We start from the raw sequence: 14933 nt of genomic DNA, 5'->3' as shown, positions 1-14933 counted from the left end.
TAACCTACCTCACAGGGTTGTTGTGGGGATCGGAGGAGGAGGAGGAGGAGAACCACATGTGCCACCTCAAGCTCCCCGGAGAAAAAAGTGGGATAGAAAAACAATAAAATAAATAAATATTTATATTCAATCTCTTTCTTTCTTCCCCCCACCCTCAATCTAGTTAGCTAGATATCATCTATCTAATCTCCCAAGGTTCAAATCTCACTGCAGATTCTCTTATCCAACACAATTTCTTAAGCTTCAGCAGGAAGGAAAACCCACGAAAAGGCGACTTGGGGCTGTAATCCAACAGGAAATAACTTTCTGATGAACCTCCAGAGAATTTTCCTTTCTCAGGAACGCTCTCCCCTTCCAACCCCGTGAAGCTTTGGAGAAATTCAGGAGCCCATTTTCCTGGGAAATATTTGGTGACTTGAGAACATTGCAGCTCAGATAGGGCCACCAAGGAACAGGAGTGGGGGGTGGGCATCAGCATGCCTGATGGAACTCTGAGGTTTGCAAAAGTACAAAAAATGACTTCAGGGAAATATCCTCAGTGCCCCAGCCCCACACCCCTGGCAACCCAAACCAAATTAATAATGCAGAACATCTGTTGCAGGGCAGAATGGAGTATACTGGAAGAGGGCATAGCTGGTTGGCTGGCTGGAACCCTGAACAGGGACACTCTGCTCTGAAACACCAACCCCATGCAGAAATTAGATAGCCTAGGTGTGAGATTTTATTTTTATGGGTGTTAAACCCCCCCCCCCATGCAGAGGACGCACTGTTTATAGAACATTCACTGGCTGAGCTTTACTCATTGACTGGGGAGGCAGGAACAGTCTCCTGCCCTGATATTTTGGAAGGAGTGGAGGAAGCAGGGAGGCTTTGCAAGGCCACAGCCAATAGCCGGAGGCAGCCAGCACAGCAGAGAGTAGGCTGGGGAGATGGGGGAGGGAAACAACAGCCAGCAGCACCAGATTTAGGGCAGGGTAAGCAGTTTCCTCACACTGGCCACAGAGCTGAGGGGGTGCAAAATAATTATAACACCACCACCACCACCACCTATATTTATACAGGCATATATAGATGTAAATTGTACAAATGGAATTACTGTGAAAATCCGAAATATTTTTTGGAGGGACGCCGACTGCCGTCCTTGCTCAGGATGCCATATTACCAAAGCCTATCCCTGCAGGCAACATTAGTATAGAGCAGTTTATCTGGGTTGCAATACAGTTTCATAAGCCTGTGGCCTGCCATAAAATCTGGACGGCCTTGTACTGAATAGCTGGACTTGGAAGGGACAAGCTGCTGTTTCTCTCCTTGCAGCCAGCCAGAGAGTTGTTTCCCCCTCGTCTCTGTCATTCCCCCAAGCTGCACAGAGGAAAGGAATGGCTGGTCCAACTGCAAGGGCTCTCCAGTTTTAGGTCTCCTGTCCCCCTGCCTAACTACCATTACTAAGAAGCAAGAATCCAGCCAATGCAGTCTGTGTTTCCCCGGTTTCCTCTCCTCTGGAAACACAACAGTCCTGAAGGAGTCTGGCTACCTGTGTGTCATACCAGTGCACTGTGGTTTCCCTCACTCAAGCCCTGTTCACCTGAGGCAGCGGCAGAGAAATCCCAAGCTGGATTGCGGCCCTGAACTGGAATGGATTGTGAGCCTGCTGCTGTGTGTTTTTGCTTGGGAAGTGAAGAAAGTGCACAGCTAATACTACAGCCTTTGTCTATACCTTATTTTTCGCTCTATAAGATGCACCTAGTTTTTGGAGGAGGAAAACAAGAACAAAAATATTCTGAATCTCAGAAGCCAGAACAGCAAGAGGGATTGCTGCGCAGCGAAAGCAGTGGTCCCTCTTGCTGTTCTGGCTTCTGGGATAGCTGCGCAGCCTGCATTCGCTCCATAAGACGCACACACATTTCCCCTTACTTTTTAGGAGGGAAAAAGTGAGTCTTATAGAGCAAAAAATACGGTATTTATGGTGTGTGGGTGTGTGTGTGTGTGTGTGTGTGAGAGAGAGAGAGAGAGAGAGAGAGAAGGAAATCACTTCTACTAGATAGGGTTCTGTGTTTGAACATTTGTATGTTGTGGATCCTCTGTGAAAAATCAGGAAGGTTCTTCTTCTTCTTCTTCTTCTTCTTCTTCTTCTTCTTCTTCTTCTTCTTCTTCTTCTTCTTCTTCTTCTTCACATTTGTATCTCACCTTCCCTTCAAAAGAGCTCAGGGTAGTTTACATAGTTATCTTCCTCCCTATTTTATCTCCACAACCACCCTGTGAGGTAGGCCAAAGATCAGTGGAGCTTACAACTTTACAGCCAAGTGAGGATTTTAATAAGGAAACAGGTGTGTGTGTGTGTGTGTTTAGGAAATTCCTTCCTTCTTTCCTTCCTTTTCTGTAGGAAATCCCTCTTCTTCTGGCACCTGTACAGAATCCATCCAGGTGTGCTGCGATTTCAGCATCCAGAGAGGGGTGGACTTGGCGGGAGTTGCAGAGCTCTGTGAGGAGGAGGGGGTTTGCAGCAGCCTTGGAGTCTGGCCGGCAGAGCAGCTCCTCCATCGTAGTCCTCTCCACCCTTTGCTTCTCAACCCTCCAGGAGAAAACAAGTCAAGCAGGCCCAACCACAAGAGCCCCTTGGGGTGTGTGTCCCTTTTGTGCAAGGAAAAGCAGCTGCTGGGAATCCTCATTCAGAGGGAGGCTGGATCCTAGCTAGGCGAGGCCAGGTAGTTAATCAGTGACTTAGAACCAGGGAGGGGGAAGAATTTAGACTCAGTTGGTGTTTAAAGGTGGAATTACCTAATCTGCACTTTCTGAAAAAATATGCAGATTGAATCGCAGCCCTCCTTTGAAATACGCACTTCTCCAAATTTTGCCATGTGATTCTCCAGCCAACTAAAGCATACAGAAATTGCACACACCTAGGTAGCAGAGTCTAAGGGATGCGGGTGGTGCTGTGGGTTAAACCACAGAGCCTAGGACTTGCCTATCAGTAAGTCGGCAGTTCGAATCCCCACAACGGGGTGAGCTCCCATTGTTCGGTCTCTGCTCCTGCCAACCTAGCAGTTCAAAAGCACATCAAAGTGCAAGTAGATAAATAGGTACTGCTCCAGCGGGAAGGGAAACGGTGTTTCCGTGTGCTGCTCTGGTTCGCCAGAAGCGGCTTAGTCATGCTGGCCACATGACCCAGAAGCTGTACTCCAGCTCCCTCGGCCAGTAAAGCGAGATGAACGCCGCAACCCCAGAGTCGGTCACGACTGGACCTAATGGCCAGGGGTCCCTTTACCTTTAGGTACAGTGGTACCTCGGGTTAAGAACTTAATTCGTTCTGGAGGTTGTTCAGGTTCTTAACCTGAGGTACCACTTTAGGTAATGGGGCTTCCCGCTGCCGCCGCCGCGCAATTTCTGTTCTCATCCTGAAGCAAAGTTCTTAACCTGAGGTACTATTTCTGGGTTAGCAGAGTCTGTAACCTGAAGCATCTGTAACCTGAAGCGTCTGTAACCCGAAGTACCACTGTACAGTGGGCACAGATATGCGTGTACCAGGGAAAATAGTGTACCTGTGATCTTGGGATGGAGGGTGGTATACAACTTTAATTAATAAAATAAATATAACATAAAATTTTACTGGGGGGAAACAGCTTTGCAAAAAGAATTGTTTTCTTTATTACATTTCTATTCCACCTTTCCTCCAAGCAGCTCAAGGTGGAGTGCATGGCTCTACCATCCCCTCCTAATTTAATCCCCACAACTACCTTGTTACGTGGGTTAGGCTGAGAGAGGCAGCAACTCTGATGGTTGCGACTAGGCCGCCATCCCCGCCCCTAAGCAACTGTTCTCTCCAAGTATGTATGTTGCTTTTCACATATGTATGTTATTTGAATTGAAACAATCATTTGCAGGTCACTTTCTGTGCACAGCCCAGAACTACAAGGCTCAGAAAAGGGCAACCAAAATATCCAAGGGTGGTGGTGGTGGTGGTGTAATGGAACATCTCCTGCACAAGGAAAGGTTGCAATGCTTCAGACTCCTGAATTTAGCAAAAAGGCTAGTAAGAGGGGACATAATATATGTTTATAATACAATGCAGGATGTGAAGAAGTTTTCCTCCCTCTCTCCTATAACACTAGAATTTGAGAACATTCGATGAAGCTGAATGTTGGAATATTCAGCTTAAAGAAATGACTTTTTTCATGCATCGTATAGTTAAACTGTGGAACTCACTCCTGCAGGAGGCAGTGATGGGCCACCTGCTTGGATGATGTGAAAGAGGATTTGGGCAAATTCATGGAGGAGAAGGTGCCCAAGGGTTATTATCTGTGCTCTGTCTCCACAGTCAGAAGCAATACAAAAGTGTAGAGTTAGAAGGGGTCCCAGGGGTCATCCAGTCTGACCCCCTGCAATGCATTAATCTCAGCTAGATCATACAGGACAGATGGCCATCCAACCTCTGCTTGGAAAAACTCAAATGAAGGAGAGTCCACCACCTTCTGAGGGAGTCCATTGCACAGCCAGACAGCTATTACTGTCAGAAAGTTCTTCCTGGTGTTGGAATCTCCTTTCTTGTAACTTGAATCCATTGGTTCATGCCCTAGCCTCTGTAGGAAACAATATTGCTCACATCTTCCATGTGACAGCCCTTTAGATATTTGAAGATGGCTGGCCTGCCTCCTCTGCCTCCTCTTTTCTAGGCTAAACATGCCCAGCTTGGTTTCCAGGCCCTCAGTCATCTTGGTTGCCCTCTTCTGCATGCATGCCAGCTTGTCGATATCCTTCTTAAATTGTGCTGTCCAGAACTGGACTCAATTGCTGGAAACCACAGGAGAGCACACTTGTGCTAGGGTCCTGATTGAGTGCTTACTATAATGGGCATCTGCTTGGCCACAGTGAGGGCAGGACCCTGGACTAGATGAGTCACTGGCCTGATCCAACAGGGTTTCCCCTTATGTTCTTAGAGTCCTACAGAGGCATGGTACTAGCTCTCGTCCCCCATTATAGAAGCTAAATAGGGCCTGGACTAAAAGTCTTGGCACTGCCCAGACTATATGTTTGCTGTCGTCAGAAGAGCCCACCCACCACAGCCAATCACAAACAAGCAACCACACCCTAGGCCAACCCCAACCTCTCTCACCACCAAAGGAACACAAGCGAATAGTAAAGACAACCCACACAAGCGACGCTAACACAAAACCCCACACAAACATTAAGTAAAATCAAAACATTGCCACCCAACCCCAACCCCCATGACCCCCTCCCCCTCCTTTTCTTCCTGATGCAACCCGAATGTCTCAACAAATGAAACTGACCTATAGAAAATGTAACTCAAAGAAAGAAACATTGCACATACTTTTGTAAACCAATAAATCTTTAATAAAATAGAAGATCAGAAGAGCCCACCATGACCCATCAACTGGATTTGGGATCTTCAAACCTGATATGTACCTGAGTTCATTTTATAGAAAGTCCCCGCTCTAGCAACATCCTGGAAGGTCTAAAAGTCCAGCAATATAAAGACGGCTTAATTATAATGTTGATTTCCATATGGAGGGAGGGAGGGGGAATGCCCTTTTATACAGTAATTACCAGTGTATTAATTAATATAGAAGAATAAAAGAGAATGAAATAAACTCACAGTGCAAATCCATAAATGTTTACCCTGAATTAATGCCCACTGTGCTCAGCAATGCTCATTTTCCAGAAAGAGTGCTGATTGCTGCCTCAGTTAAATAAATTGATTGAATAAATAAAGTCTCTGGCAAGCCTGCAAGTGAGCATCCGCAGAGGAGGCAGCCTGTTGTGTCTCTGCATGATCGATCCCTCTGACCTTGCCTCCTCCTGAGGCTGCCTCCTCCTGTGTTTTTGCATCCAAGGGGTGTTTGGATCACTCAGTTGCTTCAGGTGAAGAGATGCATTAAAAAACCACCTTTCCAGAGAGGAGGATGCCAGGTTATGTCCTTCCACGAGTCACAGCTCTGGGCTTGTCTCTGTTCAGTCACTCTCCGCTTTGGGTGGGATATTTTGCACACTGCTCTGTCCTTGGTGTGATGGGAACATTCCTTCCCTGCTGAAGCAGAGGCGTGACATAGTGATTTACCCAGCCTCAGGGCAAAGGTGCTCATTGTGTCTCTGCATGAGTCTTTTTTCAATGTTCCTTTCCTTTCTGTCCTGCACAGATCTGTGGCTGATGCAGTAGCTTAGCAGACAGGCACCTGTGAGGGCGAATGTAAGAATGAACTGCTTCTTGCTCAGCCAAACCATTGAACCATCTAGATCTGTGTTGACTGGCTGCAAGTCTCTAGGATTGCAGACAGGGTCTTGCCCAGCCCTCCCTGGAAAAACAAGGGACCTTCTTCAGTGAAGGTTAGGACCATCAATGGCCAGTCATGGTGGCTATAGAGTATTCCACCTCCACTGTTGCAGTACAGTATTGCCTCTGAACCCCAGTTGCCAGGAATCACCAGCAGAGAGAATTGCTGTTGCACCCAGGTCCTGCTTGGTGGCTTCCCCTAATGGGCACCTGGCTGACCACTGTGAGAACAGAATGCTGGACTAGACTCTTTGGCCTGATCCTGCAGCCAGGCTCTTCTAATGTTCTCTGATGCAAAAGTGGGGAGGGGGGCAGCAATTTGCTGGGGTCAGAAAGCAGGGGTTCTGCCCCGCAGACCAGAGCGGTCGCAGCATATGGTCTGCTCTGAAGCAGATGGAGGAAAGAGGGAGGATCCATTCAACGCCCTGAAAGAATGAGCCTCAACAAACTTTGAGTTATAAAGGGGAAATGGGTTGGGGAGTTGATTGCAGGACCCACTTCGGTCTGTTGTCTCCTGGCTACGGAAGGGCTGAGCTCTGGTGCGGAGGAGACCCGCCTGCCCAGCTGCCTCCGAGCTCATCCTTCGCCTGCCTCTGCTCAGATCTGCCTCTGAGCCAGTCAGCGCCTGCCTTTTCCCAGGGAAGCATCTCAGAAAAGTGGTTTGGCTCCTGTCCAGCCATTAGCAATGGAAATGTACCGTCTCCCGGAAAGCAGCAACGAGGCTTGCCTTGTTTTCTAGCGTCCTCTCTCTCTCTCGCCTCCCTCACCTTGCACCCTTGGGCTACAGACATCACAGCTTCTGGAGCTGACATCCAACCCTAGTTCGATAGCCTCCCGTCCACACAGCCAGTTCACAAAGATCTGCTGGTTCAGACCATAAAGCCTTTCTGGTCCGTCTCCCAGCCATAGATCATCTCAGCAGTGGAGAATCTATGCTGGGTGGGGTCACGTGATCAAGCACCCCATCACAAAAACCTGGAGGAGGGCCACATCCCAGTGGTTAACGCCACCTGCATTACATGCATAATGCCCTTCTTTCAGTCCCAAATGGCATCTCTAGGTAGGGCTGGGGAAGAGCCTCCATGCCTGAAACCCTGGAGAGCAGCTGCCAGTCCGTGCAGACTATGTTGAGATAAATGGATCAATGCTCTGACTTGAGATGGCTTTCTTATTTATTTCTTGCATCAGTACCCCACCTTTTCTTCCAAGGTGCTCAAGGTGGTCACATGGTTCTCCTATCTCTGTTGTTATCCTCACAACAACCCTGTGAGGTAGGTTTGGCTGAGAGGTGGCAATTGGCCCCAAGGTCACGCAATGAGCTTCTTGGCCGAGTTGGGAGGTGGGGATTCAAACCTTCGTCTTCAAGGTCCTAGCCCAACATGCTAACCACTACACTGCACTGCTTCTTGCCCCCTTGATGGCAGCCCCCAAACTCTTGAATGGTCCCCCCAGGGAGGCTCGCCTGACCCCAACTCTGAATTTTCACTTTGGTTCCAAGACCTCTTAATTTGGCCCACTTTTTCACATCCAGGGGCTTCAGCCACTTGGAGGCTCTGTTTTTATCCATTCCACTGAATGGGGTGGTTTAGCACTGGACTGAAAAATTAACATCCATGTCCTCCTCCCTTCTGTTGCCCTAACCACCCTTCATCAGAGTTTGCATGCAAAAGCGATCAAAGGGGGAAACAGGTTTTGTTGAAATTTTAGGATGGGGGGGGGGGTTACTGTGGCGCTTGCCTTACTTTTGAGCAAGTGGCGAGGCTGCCTGTTTTCCTTCTTTCTTGTAAAATTACCCTTTGTCTTGAAAAGGTAAAAGGCTTCTCTTAAAAACAGAAGAGTCCTCTTGCAATGATATTCCTTGCTTCCCCAGTGCATTCCCCACCTCCGTGGTTGGTCATCGCCCCTTCCCTCCTCTAAGGATTCTCTCTAATGCTTATGCAAATGAGCACGCTTTGCATAAGCCATCTAGCTGATGAGATTGTTTCTGTTTTGCAGAACTTGGGATCTGTCAGCATGGACCAATCTGCAGGCAGGAAAAGATGCATGGGTTGTAATAATAATAATAATAATAATAATAATAATGGTTTGATGTTTTATGTTACTTGTGAGGGGTTTGGCTGTTCTAGAAGGTTTAAGGCTTTTTTTTTTTAGATGTGCTTAATTGTTTTCTTAAATGTTTTAAATGCATTTTATTTTATTATTAATAAATATTGTTTTTACTACTTCATTGCTTGATGACCTGCGCTCATTTGGGTGAAAGGATGCGAAAATCATTAGGACACCAGAGGTTGTTGCCAAACGTTAATTTTACTCAGAGTACACCCATTGAAAACAATGAGCATGGTTAGCATAGATTCATTGATGAGCTGGAAACAACCTCAAGGATGTAAAAGCTCCTCGTTGGTTCACAATGCTTACGGTCATATCTTCTTGCCTATTCCACCACCCGAAAGTTTTGGGTGTAGATTCATGAGGACCAGAAACTTTAAAGCTGAAAAAAAAAGGGTTCTGGCCAGAAACCCAATTTCTGTACTTTCACATAGAGCTGAGGTGAGATTTCTCATAAGAGATGTTGCATGCAGAAAGTCCCAAGTTTAATCCCCAGTGACATCTCCTGGCATTGCTGGGAGAGACCCCTACCTGGAAACCTGGAAAGTGACAGCCAGTCAGTGCGGACAAGCCTGAGCTCGATAAACCAAAAGTCTGACTTGGCATAAATCACCTTCCTATATCCCTTGGCATTTACTGTCAGATCCCAAAATGGGTTGATGCAACATACCTGCTTGCCCAGGACTTAAACGCCCCTACAGAGGCTGCGTTCTTACAACCCACTTTAGGAAAAGCGTGCTAGGCATCCAGAATTGGGAGCTTTTCAGGAATTTGGATACTCTCTCTAAGGAGGCCTTCTTGGCCCAGATGTTGCAAAGATTTTGGCAACCGGTGAAGACTTTCCTCTTAGCCAAGGTGCTTTGTTGTTTCTTGACCATTTTTGCTCACCTCAATCTGCTCTTTGTAGCTTTTGAAAGTTATTTGTTTTGCTATATTGACTTCGTTAGGGTGGTATTTTTTTTTAAAAAAAATCACATTGATCCTCTGATTGCAAATTACTGTTTATTTATTTAAGTCAGGATAGCTCAGTTAGTTAGGGCATGGTGCTGACCACGCCAAGGCTGCAGGTTCGCTCCCCATATGGGACAGTTCCTGCATTGCAGGGGATTGGACTAGAATTATCCTCACAGTCCTTTCCTACTCTACAGTTCACCAAATGATCTGACAAAGAGTCTGAAAAGAGATTGCAAAAGATGCTAATAAGGTGTGATGTACACTGAAATCCTGCCCATTTTAGATGGGATGGTTTTCATAGAAGCAAATTGGATGATTTTCCAATTGTAATACTACTACTGCTACTAGTTAGTTAGTTAGTTAGTTAGTTAGTTAGTTATCCCCTGCTCATCTGACTGGGTTGCCCCAACCACTCTGGGCAGCTTCCAGCATATTTAAAAACATAATAAAACATTAAACCTTAAAATATTTCCCAATACAGGGCTGCCTTCAGATCTCTTCTAAGGGTCATCTCCTTGACATCTGATGGGAGGATGTTCCACAAGGAACGGAATTGTAGAGTTGGAAGAGACCTTGAGAGTTATCTAGTCCATGACAGATGGCCATCCAGCCTCTGCTTAAAAACCTCCAATGAAGGAGAGCCCTGGACTCATTTGACAAAGGGTACTTCAAAACTATTTTCAACCAACCCACTTCTTGTGTATGGTCAGGATTAATGGTGGAGGTCAGTGCACATTACCCTTGTCTATGAACCACTTGGGGACATGGGTGGTGCTGTGGTCTAAACCACTGAGCCTCTTGGGCTTGCTGATCAGAAGGTCAGCGGTTCAAATCCCCGTGACGGGGTGAACTCCCGTTGTTCGGTCCCTGCTCCTGCCAACCTATCAGTTCAAAAGCACGCCAGTGCAAGTAGATAAATAGGTACCGCTCCGGCGGGAAGGGAAATGGCGTTTCTGTGTGCTGCTCTGGTTTCACCAGAAGTGGCATGGTCATGCTGGCCACATGACCCGGAAAAACTGTCTCCAGACAAATGTCAGCTGCCTTGGCCAGTAAAGCGAGATGAGCGCTGCAACTCCAGAATTGTTCTGGACTTAACTGACTTAACTGTCAGGGGTTCTTTACCTTTTTATGAAACACTTAGAGACTAAGCGGTATATAAATTATTTAAATAAACAATTTAGGGCTCCACCAACTTTAATATTGATTAATTCCAACTCAGCTGCCTCAAGTGCAGCGTTTCCCTGATTATTTGTTGCTGACTACTTAAACTGCATATCCACCATACATGCAAAGCAGACACACACACACACTCCAGAAAAGTTCTGGGAACTGTAGTTTAATGGTACTGTGGGAATTGTAGCTTTGTTAGGGGTAATCTACTGTTCCCAAGATTCTTTGGAAGAATCCATGTGCTTTAAATGTGTTTGGTGTGGACACAGCCTTAGGCCCCATCTGCACTAATTGTTTAAAGCGGTATCATACCGCTCTCCCCCTGCCATCTTCCCAAAAAGAATCCTATGGACTGTATTTTGTTAAAGGTGCTGGAAGTTGCTAAGAGACCCCTGACCCCTTCACAGAGCTAAAGTTCCCAGGCTGGTTTAACAACCAATCCCTCTTTTCAGGGAACACTGAGAGCTGTGGCTCTGTGAGGTGGAACACAGCTGTCTCCTACAACCTCTTTGCACCTTTGAAGAACTACAGTTCCCAAGATTCCCTAGGGGAAGCTGTGACTGCTTAAAGTGGTAGGATATCCACTGAATGTAATGTGTAGTGCAGCGAAGACCTTCACCTCTGTTTTGCCTGGAGGGAACTCAGCAGGGAAGAGGATGGGTGTGGCGTAGTGGTTAGAGTGTTGGAATAAGACCCTGGGAGACCAGGGTTCAAATCCCCACTCAGCCATGAAACTCACTAGGTGAGCTTGGACCAATCACTGCCTCTCTTCCTAACCTACCTCACAGGGTTGTTGTAGGGCTTAGATGAGGTGGGAGAGAACCATGTATGCCACATTGAGTTCCTTGGTGGAAGCCTTGGCGTAGAAATGCAATAAAATAAAATTAAAAAATGCAACTAGAATGAGTTGGCTCCACCTCTCAGGGACTCCTTTCATTGGCTCTGCCCCTGCCTCTTGCTGGCTCTGGCACCACCTGCTGCTGGCCTTCTGCCCTACCAGTCTCAATAATTGACAGAAGTCACCACTGGTTATGAAAGGGGTAATTGATGGTTTGGGAGGTGGGGTTCCAACCTGGATTCAAAGGAGCTTTCTGCCTGCATTGCATCACTCTGGCTGACGTTGATCATAGCTGGACGCTAGCCATGCCTGGAAGTGATGATGATGACAACCTCTGCCATTGAGGCCCTTCTGGAGTTCTTGAGAGGCTCAGCTCCTGACTCCTGGGCATGATCCAAGAGGCACAAGAGTGTGGTATAGTGGTTAGAGTGCCAGACTAGGACCCAGGAATAAAAGGTAAAGGGAACCCTGACCATTAGGTCCAGTCGTGGCCGACTCTGGGGTTACGGCGCTCATCTCTCTTTATTGACTGAGGGAGCCGGCGTACAGCTTCCAAGTCATGTGGCCAGCATGACGAAGCCGCTTCTGGCAAACCAGAGCAGCGCACGGAAACACTGTTTACCTTCCCGTCGGAGTGGTACCTATTTATCTACTTGCACTTTGATGTGCTTTGGAACTGCTAGGTTGGCAGGAGCAGGGACCGAGCAGCGGGAGCTCACCCCGTCACGGGGATTCGAACCGCCAACCTTCTGATTGGCAAGTCCTAGGCTCTGTGGTTTAACCCACAGCGCCACCTGTGTCCCAGGACCAAGGAGAACAGGGGTCAAATCCCCATTCACCCATGAAGCGCACTGGGCAACCTTGGGTAAGTCACTTGCTCTTAGTGTAACCTACTTCACAGGATAAATAGGGAGGAGGAGAACTATGGAGGACTCGTTGGAGGAAATGTGGGGTATAAATGTAATAAAGAAGCACATAAACAAAGTGAGTGGCTGAGAAAGAACTTGACCAAAACCTTATTAGGGTGGAAGGGGATCCATCCACCACAACACAGTTTGCAAGCAGAAAACCAGGTTCAGGCCTCTGTTTTCAAGGGATCTCAGTCCCCAAAGCCTGGATCAATCCCTCTCTAAGACCTTGCAGAGCTGGTGCCGGTTGGATTGGCCTGCTCTGCATTGCAGAAGACCCTTATCCCCTTCAGTCCACAGCCTCTCCAGCTAAATGGATCTAGAACTGGGGATAGCCAAAGGTAATCCATCCCACCCCACCGGCCAACGTGAAAGACGCTTATCTGCCCACAAGACCCAAAGGAAGGCATTACCAAGCAAATTTGCAAATGAATAAAACCTCAAGAGGTTTCTCTTGCAATCCTTGATAAATGGGGGGGGGGGGGAGTCTCAATTTCTGTCAGTGGGCTCCTTAGTGGTGTCCCCCCAGTATATCTAAAAGGGGGGAGATTAAAATGCAATGGGGGTGTCTGAAAAGCAGGTGAGGAATGAATTGGGCAAGGCTGAGGCTGGGAACTGCGTCTAAACCTTTCTGCTTCTTCATCCTCCCCCATCTGTTTGAAATTCGTTTCTGACTCAGTTTCCAAGGCTCGGAGAGCTGGCAAATGGGGCTGCTGTGTGAAAGAGTCTGCGTGGCAGAATTTTCTCCTTGCCTCTCTGCCCTTTCTCTCTCTCTCTCTCTCTCTCTCTCTCTCTCTCTCTCTCACACACACACACACACACACACACACACACACAGAGAGAGAGAGAGAGAGAGAGAGAGAGAGAGAGAGAGAGAGAGAGTAGCCAAGTTTACCTGGCATAGGGAGGACCTCTGCACAACAAAAAGAAAGAAAAGGGAGAGACAGAGAGGCTAGGAAGGAGCGGTGGGGGGGGGGGGGAGAGAGAAAAAGTTTCCAATCCATTAACAAAGAAAGGAAGAAAGTTGTGCAGAGCATAGTTGGCTGGCTTAAAAGTGCAAGGCAAACCCGAGTGTACCGAGCGGAGGCAAAGAAAATGCAACACTCCCTCCATGTGTTTGAGAGTGGGTACTGCAGGACATTTCAGAAGAACACGCTTCTACACACAGGGCCCCATAGTTAAATTACGGAACCCGCTCCCACAAGAGGCAGTGGTGCCCATCAACGTAGAAGGCTTTAAAAGAGGACTGGAACAGATTCATGGTGGAGAGGGTTATTAATGGCTACTATGCTCTGCCTGATTCTGACTTTCTTCTTCTTTGGCGATCACTCGAAGCACCCTCTAAAATATATACATTTACGCCTCAACCTAAAGGGTCAGAAGAAAGACCCCTTAGAGATTCTTATGAAGGCTCTCAGGACTTGATGAACCAACCGCCTAACTCTGTAGAATGCAGCTTCACGTGCCCCTGTTCTGGGAAAGGGTTGTGGCTCAGTGGTGGAGCACCTGCTTTCCATGCAGAAGGTCCCAGGTTCAGTCCCTGACAATTTTGAGGTAGGACTGAAACCCTGGAGAGGTGCTGGTAGGCCTGAGGAAAGACTCCTTTACTGAAACCCTGGAGAACCATTGTCATGGTTTGACTTGGCATGGGCCAGTTTTCTACCTCCCTCTTTTAATTGAGCCCTTTACTCAATGAGAACTAGAATCCTACTAAACATCGAGCCCTTTACTCAATGAAAACTAAAATCTTACTAAACAATGAGAACTAGAATCCTGTTCTCTCTCTCTCTAGCGCAGCAGTTCTCAACCTGTGGGTCTTCAGATGTTGTTGGACTACAACTACCATCATCTCTGAGCTCTGGCCTTGCTAGCTAGGGGTGATGGGAGTTGTAGTTCAACAACATCTGGGGATCCACAGGTTGAGAAAGGCTGGTCTATTGGAAGGGATTGTAGCTCCATGGTAGAGCACACATTTTGCAAGCAAAAGTTCCCAGATTCAATCCCACTGGCATTTCCAGGTAGGGTTGGGAAAAACGTGCCTGACACCCTGAAGAGCTGCTGCCAATCAGTGTAGACACTACTGAGCGAGAGGGATCAATTGTCCAAATCTTTGCTTGTATTATTTTATTCATAAAAAATTATGTACCCTTGATTGTGGAAAACTCAAAACAGTTTACAAAAAGAGGCCATTTTGGTTGTGCCCTTGGAAAACCTGCTCCCTGCCTTGCTGGCCTTTTCCCACTTGGCAAATGCGGGGCTCAGACTGACTCCAGCTACAAAAGCTGAGGTTGCTGAACAGACCCTTGTGCTGGGGAATTGTTTGCTGTGTGACTCCGCTAACCCAGAAATAGTACCTCGGGTTAAGAAATTTGCTTCAGGATGAGAACAGAAATCGCACAACAGCAGCGCAGCAGCAGGAGGAGGCCCCATTAGCTAAAGTGGTGCTTTAGGTTAAGAACAGTTTCAGGTTAAGAACGGACCTCCAGAACTAATTAAGTTCTTAACCCGGGGTACCACTGTATTGCTGTTATTGATATTAATTTTTCCTATCTTTACTTTTATATGTTATTATGATTTATGAGGCAATTATTTGATTTGGTTGTGTACTTTTTGATGTGTTTTATTTAGCGTTTAGCACTACTTTTGTCATATCCATAGTTGTGCAACTTTT

General features: G+C 47.1%; 1 long non-coding RNA gene across 2 annotated transcripts; it reads right to left on the bottom strand.

Moving 5' to 3' along the window:
* Positions 1-5323: 5323 nt before the first annotated feature.
* Positions 5324-13176, bottom strand: LOC310698383. Of its 2 annotated transcripts, XR_014521481.1 has the most exons (3): positions 13158-13176; positions 11589-11737; positions 5324-8306 (listed from the first exon to the last, which is right to left on the bottom strand). It is a non-coding gene; the product is annotated as an uncharacterized lncRNA (long non-coding RNA). The 2 variants fall into 2 exon arrangements; XR_014521482.1 differs by lacking the exon at positions 13158-13176 and having other exon boundaries at positions 11589-11961.
* Between the last annotated feature and the right edge of the window lie 1757 nt (positions 13177-14933).

Source organism: Podarcis liolepis, assembly GCF_965112155.1.
Source record: "Podarcis liolepis genome assembly, chromosome: Z".
NCBI lineage: Eukaryota > Metazoa > Chordata > Lepidosauria > Squamata > Lacertidae > Podarcis > Podarcis liolepis.
Note: the sequence above shows the minus strand (reverse complement) of the source record. Positions and strands in the feature narration are given on the sequence as shown.